General features: G+C 39.9%; 1 long non-coding RNA gene across 1 annotated transcript in view; it reads left to right on the top strand.

Moving 5' to 3' along the window:
• The first annotated feature begins 820 nt into the window (after positions 1 to 820).
• Positions 821 to 17,790, top strand: part of LOC141375531 (uncharacterized) — a 32,431-nt gene continuing 15,461 nt past the window's right edge. The window contains exons 1-2 of the long non-coding RNA XR_012383945.1: positions 821 to 945; positions 2,360 to 2,461. This is a non-coding gene — a long non-coding RNA (uncharacterized lncRNA). The remainder of the gene's footprint in view (positions 946 to 2,359; positions 2,462 to 17,790) is intronic.

The raw sequence follows: 17,790 nt of genomic DNA on the forward strand, positions 1-17,790 counted from the left end.
TTCATATCTACGTTTGTCCTTTTACAGATCTTAAAACTAGACGAATTGTTTAAACTTATGAGGCTATGTTATGAAAATTTGAACAAGTTTTTTTTTTTCAACTTCACAAGGCTTAAAGTGCCTGTAGTTGAAGAATGGCTCATACTTTAACATGCAGTTTATTTTTTTTAAATGCTAGGGGCCATGGTATTGCTTAGGGCCCCACATCACTAAGTCCGCACATGCTAAACAGTTTAGGTAAAACAAATCTACGCAATTAACTGTACTCATTTTTAGATGTTGAGTTAACAAAATATTTTTAACAGTGTAAAGTTACTGACTTATATATTTTATTTTTTTCAGTCCAGTGGTCTCTTAACAGGAGACAACACAAACATTATTCATTGGAATAGAATCATACTGTATTTAAAGCAGGACTGAATTGATGTTGTTTCAGTGTTTTTCCAATGTGAATACTGAATTTAGTTGAACAAATCCTGATTTTGTGATGATTTTGATCTTTTATCATTGTTGTGATAACATTATTTCAGGGCGCAAAACTGCCTAAACATCAATAATAATAGTATCCAATATTGGTTTCAGTGTAATTTTTGATGAACTTTTTGTTGAAGTAATTGTGATTTTGTGACCATTTTGTCTAAATAACATTGTTAAACCAAAAATCCACTTTAAATATCAACATTAATTCGATGGTTAGTTTGGTTGACGTTTAAACGTAAATATAAATTCAGCCTTCTGACACTCAGCTAATCAGCTTCAGCCTTGATGACATCATTGAACCTCAGAGTTCCATTTAGAATTCTGACTACTCGGTGCCCTTAGAGACGAGAAAACAGAGCTGCTGGAAGAGTGAAAGATGACTGAATATACAGCTTCACGAACGGATTTCTGCTGCATATCCTGGATTTCAGGAAGAATCACATATGCAGGAGGAATCAACAACAAGTAACTGCACAAAACACAAACCATATGAGTTAAATGCTTAAATCAGCGGCGGTTCTAGACCATTTTTTAGTATGTTACGTTAAATTCAGTTTATCCAAGACCACGAACTGTTCAAATTTGTTTTCAATGTTTAAAATGTTTAGGATGAAAATTGTGATCTACACTACGTGATCGCAAGTTGCATGTTTATTATTTTTCAGCAGCCTATTAATCTCTGAGTCAAAAACAATCAAATATAAGTACTAAGATAACTGTTGATAGTTCAGATTTGAACGCTAATTTTTATGGTAATGATAAAAATGACCGTTTGAAAGCTATTTGATGCCTTTTCTTTTATGGAGTTACATTGTTGGCCAAAAGGTGGCGACAAACAGTCATGTAAATGTGTGTAGCTGAATAATCTTTCAAAAATGCTTAATCCAGTAACAAAAGTCTAAGCAAATTATTGATTTATTATCATTCTAATTTAAAGAAATAGTTATTTATTTGATATTAACTATTTATATTTAAATATTTATTACTGTAACACATCTGAACCATAATTATCCAGACTATGTGCCATAAACCAAAAGCTTAAAGCAGAGATTCTCCCATTTTCAGTGATACATGATGATACATTTATGGGGAAATTATTAAAGTAAAACGTTTATTTGTTAATAAGTTAAATATTCATAAAGCATTAAAAAACAAAATAATGAAACTATCTCTGTAATACAACAGCTGCATTTGTGATATGAGATATCAGTAGCAAATAATAAGTAATATAAATCAATCCTGACATTTTTCTGTTTTATAAGATAATTATGACAATTGTTGATAGTACAGAGTTGTAGAATAAATACTGAGGAGGCCTGTAATAGTGACACTTTACCATTGTAGCTTTTTTACTTTAAATTACGATAGTATTTCTCTAACACATTCATTCACATTACATTGGCTGTATAAACAAAATCACATTAAATTTAGCAAAAAAATTACAAAAAATAAATTTAAAATAAAACTCAACAAAACCTAATTCTGCCCGAGGTTCCTAAGTCTTGCTCAACATTCTCTATAAAATAATCCACCATAGAGAATGATTTGAGCATTGAATCAGTATCTTATTAGCCAATAGACTAATTATTATCAGCCATAAAATAAATGAGAATAAGGGGATTACCTTTACACATGTTGGGCTTTAAAGCAAAATAAACCACTCCTGAAATGTTAGCGATGAGTGGAAAAATCTCAGCTGAAAGGTAAAGGTTGCAGCTTTCCTGTATTTCCAGAGACTGACCTGATTTTCACTCATGTGAGAAGATATTAAAGTCTGTTTGCCATCTTTAATGGTAGAAAAGAAATGTATTAACAGAATGATGTGAGAATTAGGAGGTGTTTCTGTACAGAAAGTTAACCAAAGGGCAATTGAAATAAGTGTTTAGGTACAATATAGCGTCTCCATCATGACAAAACTTCTGCAACGACTTCATGAAGAAGAGTATGGCTGACTGGCAGACGGTGGAGAAGTCATGAACAAGTAAGATTTCAAATGAGTTTTCACATACCCACACACAGGCACGCACGCACACACACACACACACACACACCGGTCAAAATTATTTTTTCTTCCAATGTCTGTTTAACAGAGAGCATTTCTAAACAAGATAGTTTTAAGAAATAAATTCTAATAACTGGTTTCTTTTATCTTTGCCATAATAACAGTAAATAATAATTTACTAGATGTTTTATCTATTTATTATTTTTTTATTAAATACTAGTTTTTAGCTCAAAGTGCAATTTAGAGGCTTAACTGGGTTCATTAGGTTAACTAGGCAAGTTGTGGGGTAAATAGGAAAAACTATGTATTACAGTATGTATAATATATATATATATATATATATATATATATATATATATATATATATATATATATATATATATATATATATATATATATATATATATAAATATATATATATATATATATATATATTTATATATATATATATATATATATATATATATATATATATATATATATATATATATATATATATATATTGCTTGAGGGGACTAATAGTAACGATTTTAAAATGGTTTCTTAGAAATTAAAATCTTTTATACTAGCTTTTATTTATCTTTTATTTCTATAGGAAATTTTGTTGGAAATCCCTTGATCTGACATCATTAGAAAAAATTATATATATATATATATATATATATATATATATATATATATATATATATATATATATATATATAAAATTTAGACTTCAACTGTATATACAGTGCTCAGCATAAATGTGTACACTCCTCACATATTTCTCTTTTAAGATTAATATATTCTATAGTATGCTTTACAATATTAGATTTGTGAATATACATTGCATTAGTCAGAACTAAAACCAAAAATGGAGCTAATTTAACAAAATAATTGAAGATCACACTCCGCATATCACAGTCCAAATTATTTGTGGGTGAAAAATATTAAATAAAACTTTAATTAACAGGAAAACTCAACAAAACATAAAATTATTAAATTTAGTTTAAGCTTTGTATTTTGTCATTTCTTCTGTAATAACTTGTTTAAATTTAAATGAATTATCTTTCTATTCCTTAAGATGTTTGGTGACCAAAGCTATTCTTTTGATACATGATTCAACTGTTCAATAAAATGGCTTTGATTAAATGCACCAAAATATATCATCCAGCTGCCAGATTTCCTGTCCACAGCACAGTCTGCATGTAGATCAACTGGAACATGACTACCCATGTTAGACAGGGCAAAAATGTTGGGGCATTACATTCTTGAAATGATGCCTATCAAGGGTTGATGGAGGACAGAATTGCTGTTTACCTTGGCCTTCTGGAATATATGGGACCGGCTCTCTGTTCACTCCAAGTGAAAACCTAGAGATGGGATTAGGGTGTGTTCTGTAAGGTAGTGGTGGGTGGGACACAGAGCACACCCTAAGTTGCCGAAAAATAGCAAAAATATTTTGATTTGTTTTTGCTATACTGTAAAATAAATTTAAAACATATGGCTGATTGGCCTATATGCCTATTCGGTTCCTAGCTCTGGTGAAACACTCTGGGTGGAATGGACCAGCTACGGTCCCATTGCACACTTTGTTACAGTGTGCATGCAGGACTTTGGATTGGTCTGAAGGTTAAAGTTAGGAATGTCCCTTCAAATTTAGAAATGTCAAGGCATTGCATTGTAGCAGGATGGCTATCAAAGATCCATGAGTTCATGGACCAGTATTGGTAGAGTTGCCTGTCCACAGCACAGTCTGCATGTACAACATTAGAAACATGACTACCCATGTTAGACAGGGCAAAAATGTTGGGGCATTACATTCTTGAAATGATGCCTATCAAGGGTTGATGGAGGACAGAATTGCTGTTCACCTTGGCCTTCTGGAATATATGGGACCGGCTCTCTGTTCACTCCAAGTGAAAACCTAGAGATGGGATTAGGGTGTGTTCTGTAAGGTAGTGGTGGGTGGGACACAGAGCACACCCTAAGTTGCCGAAAAATAGCAAAAATATTTTGATTTATTTTTGCTATACTGTAAAATCGATTTAAAACGTGTGGCTGATTGGCCTATATGCCTATTCGGTTCCCAGCTCTGGTGAAACACTCTGGGTGGAATGGACCAGCTACGGTTCCATTGCACACTTTGTTATAGTGTGCATGCAGGACCTTGTATTGGTCTGAAGGTTAAAGTTAGAAATGTCTCTTCAAGTTTAGAAATGTCAAGGCATTGCATTGTAGCAGGATGGCTATCAAAGATCCATGAGTTTATAGACCAGTATTGGTAGAGTTGCCTGTCCACAGCATAGTCTGCATGTAGAACAACAGGAACATGACTACCCATGTTAGACAGGGCAAAGATGTTGGGGCATTTCATTCTTGAAATGATGCCTATCAAGGGTTGATGGAGGACAGAATTGCTGTTTACCTTGGCTTTCTGGAATATATGGGACCGGCTCTCTGTTCACTCCAAGTGAAAACCTAGAGATGGGATTAGGGTGTGTTCTGTAAGGTAGTGGTGGGTGGGACACAGAGCACACCCTAAGTTGCCGAAAAATAGCAAAAATATTTTGATTTGTTTTTGCTATACTGTAAAATCGATTTAAAACGTGTGGCTGATTGGCCTATATGCCTATTCGGTTCCCAGCTCTGGTGAAACACTCTGGGTGGAATGGACCAGCTACGGTTCCATTGCACACTTTGTTATAGTGTGCATGCAGGACCTTGTATTGGTCTGAAGGTTAAAGTTTGGTATGTCCCTTCAAATTTAAAAATTCCAAGGCATTGCATTTTAGCAGGATGGCTATCAAAGATCCTTGAGTTCATAGACCAGTATTGGTAGAGTTGCCTGTCCACAGCACAGTCTGCATGTAGAACAACAGGAACATGACTACCCATGTTAGACAGGGCAAAGATGTTGGGGCATTACATTCTTGAAATGATGCCTATCAAGGGTTGATAGAGGACAGAATTGCTGTTCACCTTGGCCTTCTGGAATATATGGGACCGGCTCTCTGTTCACTCCAAGTGAAAACCTAGAGATGGGATTAGGGTGTGTTCTGTAAGGTAGTGGTGGGTGGGACACAGAGCACACCCTAAGTTGCCGAAAAATAGCAAAAATATTTTGATTTGTTTTTGCTATACTGTAAAATAAATTTAAAACATATGGCTGATTGGCCTATATGCCTATTCGGTTCCTAGCTCTGGTGAAACACTCTGGGTGGAATGGACCAGCTACGGTCCCATTGCACACTTTGTTACAGTGTGCATGCAGGACTTTGCATTGGTCTGAAGGTTAAAGTTAGAAATGTCCCTTCAAATTTAGAAATGTCAAGGCATTGCATTGTAGCAGGATGGCTATCAAAGATCCATGAGTTCATGGACCAGTATTGGTAGAGTTGCCTGTCCACAGCACAGTCTGCATGTAGAACATTAGGAACATGACTACCCATGTTAGACAGGGCAAAAATGTTGGGGCATTACATTCTTGAAATGATGCCTATCAAGGGTTGATGGAGGACAGAATTGCTGTTCATCTTGGCCTTCTGGAATATATGGGACCGGCTCTCTGTTCACTCCAAGTGAAAACCTAGAGATGGGATTAGGGTGTGTTCTGTAAGGTAGTGGTGGGTGGGACACAGAGCACACCCTAAGTTGCCGAAAAATAGCAAAAATATTTTGATTTATTTTTGCTATACTGTAAAATCGATTTAAAACGTGTGGCTGATTGGCCTATATGCCTATTCGGTTCCCAGCTCTGGTGAAACACTCTGGGTGGAATGGACCAGCTACGGTTCCATTGCACACTTTGTTATAGTGTGCATGCAGGACCTTGTATTGGTCTGAAGGTTAAAGTTAGAAATGTCTCTTCAAGTTTAGAAATGTCAAGGCATTGCATTGTAGCAGGATGGCTATCAAAGATCCATGAGTTTATAGACCAGTATTGGTAGAGTTGCCTGTCCACAGCATAGTCTGCATGTAGAACAACAGGAACATGACTACCCATGTTAGACAGGGCAAAGATGTTGGGGCATTTCATTCTTGAAATGATGCCTATCAAGGGTTGATGGAGGACAGAATTGCTGTTTACCTTGGCTTTCTGGAATATATGGGACCGGCTCTCTGTTCACTCCAAGTGAAAACCTAGAGATGGGATTAGGGTGTGTTCTGTAAGGTAGTGGTGGGTGGGACACAGAGCACACCCTAAGTTGCCGAAAAATAGCAAAAATATTTTGATTTGTTTTTGCTATACTGTAAAATCGATTTAAAACGTGTGGCTGATTGGCCTATATGCCTATTCGGTTCCCAGCTCTGGTGAAACACTCTGGGTGGAATGGACCAGCTACGGTTCCATTGCACACTTTGTTATAGTGTGCATGCAGGACCTTGTATTGGTCTGAAGGTTAAAGTTTGGTATGTCCCTTCAAATTTAAAAATTCCAAGGCATTGCATTTTAGCAGGATGGCTATCAAAGATCCTTGAGTTCATAGACCAGTATTGGTAGAGTTGCCTGTCCACAGCACAGTCTGCATGTAGAACAACAGGAACATGACTACCCATGTTAGACAGGGCAAAGATGTTGGGGCATTACATTCTTGAAATGATGCCTATCAAGGGTTGATAGAGGACAGAATTGCTGTTCACCTTGGCCTTCTGGAATATATGGGACCGGCTCTCTGTTCACTCCAAGTGAAAACCTAGAGATGGGATTAGGGTGTGTTCTGTAAGGTAGTGGTGGGTGGGACACAGAGCACACCCTAAGTTGCCGAAAAATAGCAAAAATATTTTGATTTGTTTTTGCTATACTGTAAAATCGATTTAAAACGTGTGGCTGATTGGCCTATATGCCTATTCGGTTCCCAGCTCTGGTGAAACACTCTGGGTGGAATGGACCAGCTACGGTTCCATTGCACACTTTGTTATAGTGTGCATGCAGGACCTTGTATTGGTCTGAAGGTTAAAGTTAGGTATGTCCCTTCAAGTTTAGAAATGTCAAGGCATTGCATTTTAGCAGGATGGCTATCAAAGATCCATGAGTTCATAGACCAGTATTGGTAGAGTTGCCTGTCCACAGCACAGTCTGCATGTAGAACAACAGGAACATGACTACCCATGTTAGACAGGGCAAAGATGTTGGGGCATTACATTCTTGAAATGTTGCCTATCAAGGGTTGATGGAGGACAGAATTGCTGTTCACCTTGGCCTTCTGGAATATATGGGACCGGCTCTCTGTTCACTCCAAGTGAAAACCTAGAGATGGGATTAGGGTGTGTTCTGTAAGGTAGTGGTGGGTGGGACACAGAGCACACCCTAAGTTGCCGAAAAATAGCAAAAATATTTTTATTTGTTTTTGCTATACTGTAAAATAAATTTAAAACATATGGCTGATTGGCCTATATGCCTATTAGGTTCCCAGCTCTGGTGAAACACTCTGGGTGGAATGGACCAGCTACGGTTCCATTGCACTTTGTTATAGTGTGCATGCAGGACCTTGCATTGGTCTGAAGGTTAAAGTTAGAAATGTCCCTTCAAGTTTAGAAATGTCAAGGCATTGCATTTTAGCAGGATGGCTATCAAAGATCCATGAGTTCATGGACCAGTATTGGTAGAGTTGCCTGTCCACAGCACAGTCTGCATGTAGAACAACAGGAACATGACTACCCATGTTAGACAGGGCAAAGATGTTGGGGCATTACATTCTTGAAATGATGCCTATCAAGGGTTGATGGAGGACAGAATTGTTGTTTACCTTGGCCTTCTGGAATATATGGGACCGGCTCTCTGTTCACTCCAAGTGAAAACCTAGAGATGGGATTAGGGTGTGTTCTGTAAGGTAGTGGTGGGTGGGACACAGAGCACACCCTAAGTTGCCGAAAAATAGCAAAAATATTTTGATTTGTTTTTGCTATACTGTAAAATAAATTTAAAACATATGGCTGATTGGCCTATATGCCTATTCGGTTCCCAGCTCTGGTGAAACACTCTGGGTGGAATGGACCAGCTACGGTTCCATTGCACACTTTGTTATAGTGTGCATGCAGAACCTTGTATTGGTCTGAAGGTTAAAGTTAGGTATGTCCCTTCAAATTTAAAAATTCCAAGGCATTGCATTTTAGCAGGATGGCTATCAAAGATCCTTGAGTTCATAGACCAGTATTGGTAGAGTTGCCTGTCCACAGCACAGTCTGCATGTTGAACAACAGGAACATGACTACCCATGTTAGACAGGGCAAAGATGTTGGGACATTACATTCTTGAAATGATGCCTATCAAGGGTTGATAGAGGACAGAATTGCTGTTCACCTTGGCCTTCTGGAATATATGGGACCGGCTCTCTGTTCACTCCAAGTGAAAACCTAGAGATGGGATTAGGGTGTGTTCTGTAAGGTAGTGGTGGGTGGGACACAGAGCACACCCTAAGTTGCCGAAAAATAGCAAAAATATTTTTATTTGTTTTTGCTATACTGTAAAATAAATTTAAAACATATGGCTGATTGGCCTATATGCCTATTCGGTTCCTAGCTCTGGTGAAACACTCTGGGTGGAATGGACCAGCTACGGTCCCATTGCACACTTTGTTACAGTGTGCATGCAGGACTTTGCATTGGTCTGAAGGTTAAAGTTAGGAATGTCCCTTCAAATTTAGAAATGTCAAGGCATTGCATTGTAGCAGGATGGCTATCAAAGATCCATGAGTTTATAGACCAGTATTGGTAGAGTTGCCTGTCCACAGCATAGTCTGCATGTAGAACAACAGGAACATGACTACCCATGTTAGACAGGGCAAAGATGTTGGGGCATTACATTCTTGAAATGATGCCTATCAAGGGTTGATGGAGGACAGAATTGCTGTTTACCTTGGCCTTCTGGAATATATGGGACCGGCTCTCTGTTCACTCCAAGTGAAAACCTAGAGATGGGATTAGGGTGTGTTCTGTAAGGTAGTGGTGGGTGGGACACAGAGCACACCCTAAGTTGCCGAAAAATAGCAAAAATATTTTTATTTGTTTTTGCTATACTGTAAAATAAATTTAAAACATATGGCTGATTGGCCTATATGCCTATTAGGTTCCCAGCTCTGGTGAAACACTCTGGGTGGAATGGACCAGCTACGGTTCCATTGCACACTTTGTTATAGTGTGCATGCAGGACCTTGCATTGGTCTGAAGGTTAAAGTTAGAAATGTCCCTTCAAGTTTAGAAATGTCAAGGCATTGCATTTTAGCAGGATGGCTATCAAAGATCCATGAGTTCATGGACCAGTATTGGTAGAGTTGCCTGTCCACAGCACAGTCTGCATGTAGAACAACAGGAACATGACTACCCATGTTAGACAGGGCAAAGATGTTGGGGCATTACATTCTTGAAATGATGCCTATCAAGGGTTGATGGAGGACAGAATTGTTGTTTACCTTGGCCTTCTGGAATATATGGGACCGGCTCTCTGTTCACTCCAAGTGAAAACCTAGAGATGGGATTAGGGTGTGTTCTGTAAGGTAGTGGTGGGTGGGACACAGAGCACACCCTAAGTTGCCGAAAAATAGCAAAAATATTTTGATTTATTTTTGCTATACTGTAAAATCGATTTAAAACGTGTGGCTGATTGGCCTATATGCCTATTCGGTTCCCAGCTCTGGTGAAACACTCTGGGTGGAATGGACCAGCTACGGTTCCATTGCACTTTGTTATAGTGTGCATGCAGGACCTTGCATTGGTCTGAAGGTTAAAGTTAGAAATGTCCCTTCAAGTTTAGAAATGTCAAGGCATTGCATTTTAGCAGGATGGCTATCAAAGATCCATGAGTTCATGGACCAGTATTGGTAGAGTTGCCTGTCCACAGCACAGTCTGCATGTAGAACAACAGGAACATGACTACCCATGTTAGACAGGGCAAAGATGTTGGGGCATTACATTCTTGAAATGATGCCTATCAAGGGTTGATGGAGGACAGAATTGCTGTTTACCTTGGCCTTCTGGAATATATGGGACCGGCTCTCTGTTCACTCCAAGTGAAAACCTAGAGATGGGATTAGGGTGTGTTCTGTAAGGTAGTGGTGGGTGGGACACAGAGCACACCCTAAGTTGCCGAAAAATAGCAAAAATATTTTGATTTGTTTTTGCTATACTGTAAAATAAATTTAAAACATATGGCTGATTGGCCTATATGCCTATTCGGTTCCCAGCTCTGGTGAAACACTCTGGGTGGAATGGACCAGCTACGGTTCCATTGCACACTTTGTTATAGTGTGCATGCAGGACCTTGTATTGGTCTGAAGGTTAAAGTTAGGTATGTCCCTTCAAGTTTAGAAATGTCAAGGCATTGCATTTTAGCAGGATGGCTATCAAAGATCCATGAGTTCATAGACCAGTATTGGTAGAGTTGCCTGTCCACAGCACAGTCTGCATGTAGAACAACAGGAACATGACTACCCATGTTAGACAGGGCAAAGATGTTGGGGCATTACATTCTTGAAATGATGCCTATCAAGGGTTGATAGAGGACAGAATTGCTGTTCACCTTGGCCTTCTGGAACATATGGGACCGGCTCTCTGTTCACTCCAAGTGAAAACCTAGAGATGGGATTAGGGTGTGTTCTGTAAGGTAGTGGTGGGTGGGACACAGAGCACACCCTAAGTTGCCGAAAAATAGCAAAAATATTTTTATTTGTTTTTGCTATACTGTAAAATTGATTTAAAACGTGTGGCTGATTGGCCTATATGCCTATTCGGTTCCCAGCTCTGGTGAAACACTCTGGGTGGAATGGACCAGCTACGGTTCCATTGCACACTTTGTTATAGTGTGCATGCAGGACCTTGTATTGGTCTGAAGGTTAAAGTTAGGTATGTCCCTTCAAATTTAAAAATTCCAAGGCATTGCATTTTAGCAGGATGGCTATCAAAGATCCATGAGTTCATGGACCAGTATTGGTAGAGTTGCCTGTCCACAGCACAGTCTGCATGTAGAACAACAGGAACATGACTACCCATGTTAGACAGGGCAAAGATGTTGGGGCATTACATTCTTGAAATGATGCCTATCAAGGGTTGATGGAGGACAGAATTGCTGTTTACCTTGGCCTTCTGGAATATATGGGACCGGCTCTCTGTTCACTCCAAGTGAAAACCTAAAGATGGGATTAGGGTGTGTTCTGTAAGGTAGTGGTGGGTGGGACACAGAGCACACCCTAAGTTGCCGAAAAATAGCAAAAATATTTTTATTTGTTTTTGCTATACTGTAAAATAAATTTAAAACATATGGCTGATTGGCCTATATGCCTATTCGGTTCCCAGCTCTGGTGAAACACTCTGGGTGGAATGGACCAGCTACGGTTCCATTGCACACTTTGTTATAGTGTGCATGCAGGACCTTGTATTGGTCTGAAGGTTAAAGTTAGGTATGTCCCTTCAAGTTTAGAAATGTCAAGGCATTGCATTTTAGCAGGATGGCTATCAAAGATCCATGAGTTCATAGACCAGTATTGGTAGAGTTGCCTGTCCACAGCACAGTCTGCATGTAGAACAACAGGAACATGACTACCCATGTTAGACAGGGCAAAGATGTTGGGGCATTACATTCTTGAAATGATGCCTATCAAGGGTTGATGGAGGACAGAATTGCTGTTCACCTTGGCCTTCTGGAATATATGGGACCGGCTCTCTGTTCACTCCAAGTGAAAACCTAGAGATGGGATTAGGGTGTGTTCTGTAAGGTAGTGGTGGGTGGGACACAGAGCACACCCTAAGTTGCCGAAAAATAGCAAAAATATTTTGATTTGTTTTTGCTATACTGTAAAATAAATTTAAAACATATGGCTGATTGGCCTATATGCCTATTCGGTTCCTAGCTCTGGTGAAACACTCTGGGTGGAATGGACCAGCTACGGTCCCATTGCACACTTTGTTACAGTGTGCATGCAGGACTTTGCATTGGTCTGAAGGTTAAAGTTAGGAATGTCCCTTCAAATTTAGAAATGTCAAGGCATTGCATTGTAGCAGGATGGCTATCAAAGATCCATGAGTTTATAGACCAGTATTGGTAGAGTTGCCTGTCCACAGCATAGTCTGCATGTAGAACAACAGGAACATGACTACCCATGTTAGACAGGGCAAAGATGTTGGGGCATTACATTCTTGAAATGATGCCTATCAAGGGTTGATGGAGGACAGAATTGCTGTTTACCTTGGCCTTCTGGAATATATGGGACTGGCTCTCTGTTCACTCCAAGTGAAAACCTAGAGATGGGATTAGGGTGTGTTCTGTAAGGTAGTGGTGGGTGGGACACAGAGCACACCCTAAGTTGCCGAAAAATAGCAAAAATATTTTTATTTGTTTTTGCTATACTGTAAAATAAATTTAAAACATATGGCTGATTGGCCTATATGCCTATTAGGTTCCCAGCTCTGGTGAAACACTCTGGGTGGAATGGACCAGCTACGGTTCCATTGCACTTTGTTATAGTGTGCATGCAGGACCTTGCATTGGTCTGAAGGTTAAAGTTAGAAATGTCCCTTCAAGTTTAGAAATGTCAAGGCATTGCATTTTAGCAGGATGGCTATCAAAGATCCATGAGTTCATGGACCAGTATTGGTAGAGTTGCCTGTCCACAGCACAGTCTGCATGTAGAACAACAGGAACATGACTACCCATGTTAGACAGGGCAAAGATGTTGGGGCATTACATTCTTGAAATGATGCCTATCAAGGGTTGATGGAGGACAGAATTGTTGTTTACCTTGGCCTTCTGGAATATATGGGACCGGCTCTCTGTTCACTCCAAGTGAAAACCTAGAGATGGGATTAGGGTGTGTTCTGTAAGGTAGTGGTGGGTGGGACACAGAGCACACCCTAAGTTGCCGAAAAATAGCAAAAATATTTTGATTTGTTTTTGCTATACTGTAAAATAAATTTAAAACATATGGCTGATTGGCCTATATGCCTATTCGGTTCCCAGCTCTGGTGAAACACTCTGGGTGGAATGGACCAGCTACGGTTCCATTGCACACTTTGTTATAGTGTGCATGCAGAACCTTGTATTGGTCTGAAGGTTAAAGTTAGGTATGTCCCTTCAAATTTAAAAATTCCAAGGCATTGCATTTTAGCAGGATGGCTATCAAAGATCCTTGAGTTCATAGACCAGTATTGGTAGAGTTGCCTGTCCACAGCACAGTCTGCATGTTGAACAACAGGAACATGACTACCCATGTTAGACAGGGCAAAGATGTTGGGACATTACATTCTTGAAATGATGCCTATCAAGGGTTGATAGAGGACAGAATTGCTGTTCACCTTGGCCTTCTGGAATATATGGGACCGGCTCTCTGTTCACTCCAAGTGAAAACCTAGAGATGGGATTAGGGTGTGTTCTGTAAGGTAGTGGTGGGTGGGACACAGAGCACACCCTAAGTTGCCGAAAAATAGCAAAAATATTTTTATTTGTTTTTGCTATACTGTAAAATAAATTTAAAACATATGGCTGATTGGCCTATATGCCTATTCGGTTCCTAGCTCTGGTGAAACACTCTGGGTGGAATGGACCAGCTACGGTCCCATTGCACACTTTGTTACAGTGTGCATGCAGGACTTTGCATTGGTCTGAAGGTTAAAGTTAGGAATGTCCCTTCAAATTTAGAAATGTCAAGGCATTGCATTGTAGCAGGATGGCTATCAAAGATCCATGAGTTTATAGACCAGTATTGGTAGAGTTGCCTGTCCACAGCATAGTCTGCATGTAGAACAACAGGAACATGACTACCCATGTTAGACAGGGCAAAGATGTTGGGGCATTACATTCTTGAAATGATGCCTATCAAGGGTTGATGGAGGACAGAATTGCTGTTTACCTTGGCCTTCTGGAATATATGGGACCGGCTCTCTGTTCACTCCAAGTGAAAACCTAGAGATGGGATTAGGGTGTGTTCTGTAAGGTAGTGGTGGGTGGGACACAGAGCACACCCTAAGTTGCCGAAAAATAGCAAAAATATTTTTATTTGTTTTTGCTATACTGTAAAATAAATTTAAAACATATGGCTGATTGGCCTATATGCCTATTAGGTTCCCAGCTCTGGTGAAACACTCTGGGTGGAATGGACCAGCTACGGTTCCATTGCACACTTTGTTATAGTGTGCATGCAGGACCTTGCATTGGTCTGAAGGTTAAAGTTAGAAATGTCCCTTCAAGTTTAGAAATGTCAAGGCATTGCATTTTAGCAGGATGGCTATCAAAGATCCATGAGTTCATGGACCAGTATTGGTAGAGTTGCCTGTCCACAGCACAGTCTGCATGTAGAACAACAGGAACATGACTACCCATGTTAGACAGGGCAAAGATGTTGGGGCATTACATTCTTGAAATGATGCCTATCAAGGGTTGATGGAGGACAGAATTGTTGTTTACCTTGGCCTTCTGGAATATATGGGACCGGCTCTCTGTTCACTCCAAGTGAAAACCTAGAGATGGGATTAGGGTGTGTTCTGTAAGGTAGTGGTGGGTGGGACACAGAGCACACCCTAAGTTGCCGAAAAATAGCAAAAATATTTTGATTTATTTTTGCTATACTGTAAAATCGATTTAAAACGTGTGGCTGATTGGCCTATATGCCTATTCGGTTCCCAGCTCTGGTGAAACACTCTGGGTGGAATGGACCAGCTACGGTTCCATTGCACTTTGTTATAGTGTGCATGCAGGACCTTGCATTGGTCTGAAGGTTAAAGTTAGAAATGTCCCTTCAAGTTTAGAAATGTCAAGGCATTGCATTTTAGCAGGATGGCTATCAAAGATCCATGAGTTCATGGACCAGTATTGGTAGAGTTGCCTGTCCACAGCACAGTCTGCATGTAGAACAACAGGAACATGACTACCCATGTTAGACAGGGCAAAGATGTTGGGGCATTACATTCTTGAAATGATGCCTATCAAGGGTTGATGGAGGACAGAATTGCTGTTTACCTTGGCCTTCTGGAATATATGGGACCGGCTCTCTGTTCACTCCAAGTGAAAACCTAGAGATGGGATTAGGGTGTGTTCTGTAAGGTAGTGGTGGGTGGGACACAGAGCACACCCTAAGTTGCCGAAAAATAGCAAAAATATTTTGATTTGTTTTTGCTATACTGTAAAATAAATTTAAAACATATGGCTGATTGGCCTATATGCCTATTCGGTTCCCAGCTCTGGTGAAACACTCTGGGTGGAATGGACCAGCTACGGTTCCATTGCACACTTTGTTATAGTGTGCATGCAGGACCTTGTATTGGTCTGAAGGTTAAAGTTAGGTATGTCCCTTCAAGTTTAGAAATGTCAAGGCATTGCATTTTAGCAGGATGGCTATCAAAGATCCATGAGTTCATAGACCAGTATTGGTAGAGTTGCCTGTCCACAGCACAGTCTGCATGTAGAACAACAGGAACATGACTACCCATGTTAGACAGGGCAAAGATGTTGGGGCATTACATTCTTGAAATGATGCCTATCAAGGGTTGATAGAGGACAGAATTGCTGTTCACCTTGGCCTTCTGGAATATATGGGACCGGCTCTCTGTTCACTCCAAGTGAAAACCTAGAGATGGGATTAGGGTGTGTTCTGTAAGGTAGTGGTGGGTGGGACACAGAGCACACCCTAAGTTGCCGAAAAATAGCAAAAATATTTTTATTTGTTTTTGCTATACTGTAAAATTGATTTAAAACGTGTGGCTGATTGGCCTATATGCCTATTCGGTTCCCAGCTCTGGTGAAACACTCTGGGTGGAATGGACCAGCTACGGTTCCATTGCACACTTTGTTATAGTGTGCATGCAGGACCTTGTATTGGTCTGAAGGTTAAAGTTAGGTATGTCCCTTCAAATTTAAAAATTCCAAGGCATTGCATTTTAGCAGGATGGCTATCAAAGATCCATGAGTTCATGGACCAGTATAGGTAGAGTTGCCTGTCCACAGCACAGTCTGCATGTAGAACAACAGGAACATGACTACCCATGTTAGACAGGGCAAAGATGTTGGGGCATTACATTCTTGAAATGATGCCTATCAAGGGTTGATGGAGGACAGAATTGCTGTTTACCTTGGCCTTCTGGAATATATGGGACCGGCTCTCTGTTCACTCCAAGTGAAAACCTAAAGATGGGATTAGGGTGTGTTCTGTAAGGTAGTGGTGGGTGGGACACAGAGCACACCCTAAGTTGCCGAAAAATAGCAAAAATATTTTTATTTGTTTTTGCTATACTGTAAAATAAATTTAAAACATATGGCTGATTGGCCTATATGCCTATTCGGTTCCCAGCTCTGGTGAAACACTCTGGGTGGAATGGACCAGCTACGGTTCCATTGCACACTTTGTTATAGTGTGCATGCAGGACCTTGTATTGGTCTGAAGGTTAAAGTTAGGTATGTCCCTTCAAGTTTAGAAATGTCAAGGCATTGCATTTTAGCAGGATGGCTATCAAAGATCCATGAGTTCATAGACCAGTATTGGTAGAGTTACCTGTCCACAGCACAGTCTGCATGTAGAACAACAGGAACATGACTACCCATGTTAGACAGGGCAAAGATGTTGGGGCATTACATTCTTGAAATGATGCCTATCAAGGGTTGATGGAGGACAGAATTGCTGTTCACCTTGGCCTTCTGGAATATATGGGACCGGCTCTCTGTTCACTCCAAGTGAAAACCTAGAGATGGGATTAGGGTGTGTTCTGTAAGGTAGTGGTGGGTGGGACACAGAGCACACCCTAAGTTGCCGAAAAATAGCAAAAATATTTTGATTTGTTTTTGCTATACTGTAAAATAAATTTAAAACATATGGCTGATTGGCCTATATGCCTATTCGGTTCCTAGCTCTGGTGAAACACTCTGGGTGGAATGGACCAGCTACGGTCCCATTGCACACTTTGTTACAGTGTGCATGCAGGACTTTGCATTGGTCTAAAGGTTAAAGTTAGGAATGTCCCTTCAAATTTAGAAATGTCAAGGCATTGCATTGTAGCAGGATGGCTATCAAAGATCCATGAGTTTATAGACCAGTATTGGTAGAGTTGCCTGTCCACAGCATAGTCTGCATGTAGAACAACAGGAACATGACTACCCATGTTAGACAGGGCAAAGATGTTGGGGCATTACATTCTTGAAATGATGCCTATCAAGGGTTGATGGAGGACAGAATTGCTGTTTACCTTGGCCTTCTGGAATATATGGGACTGGCTCTCTGTTCACTCCAAGTGAAAACCTAGAGATGGGATTAGGGTGTGTTCTGTAAGGTAGTGGTGGGTGGGACACAGAGCACACCCTAAGTTGCCGAAAAATAGCAAAAATATTTTTATTTGTTTTTGCTATACTGTAA

This window comes from Danio rerio, chromosome 8, assembly GCF_049306965.1.
Source record: "Danio rerio strain Tuebingen ecotype United States chromosome 8, GRCz12tu, whole genome shotgun sequence".
In the NCBI taxonomy this organism is placed as follows: Eukaryota; Metazoa; Chordata; class Actinopteri; order Cypriniformes; family Danionidae; genus Danio; species Danio rerio.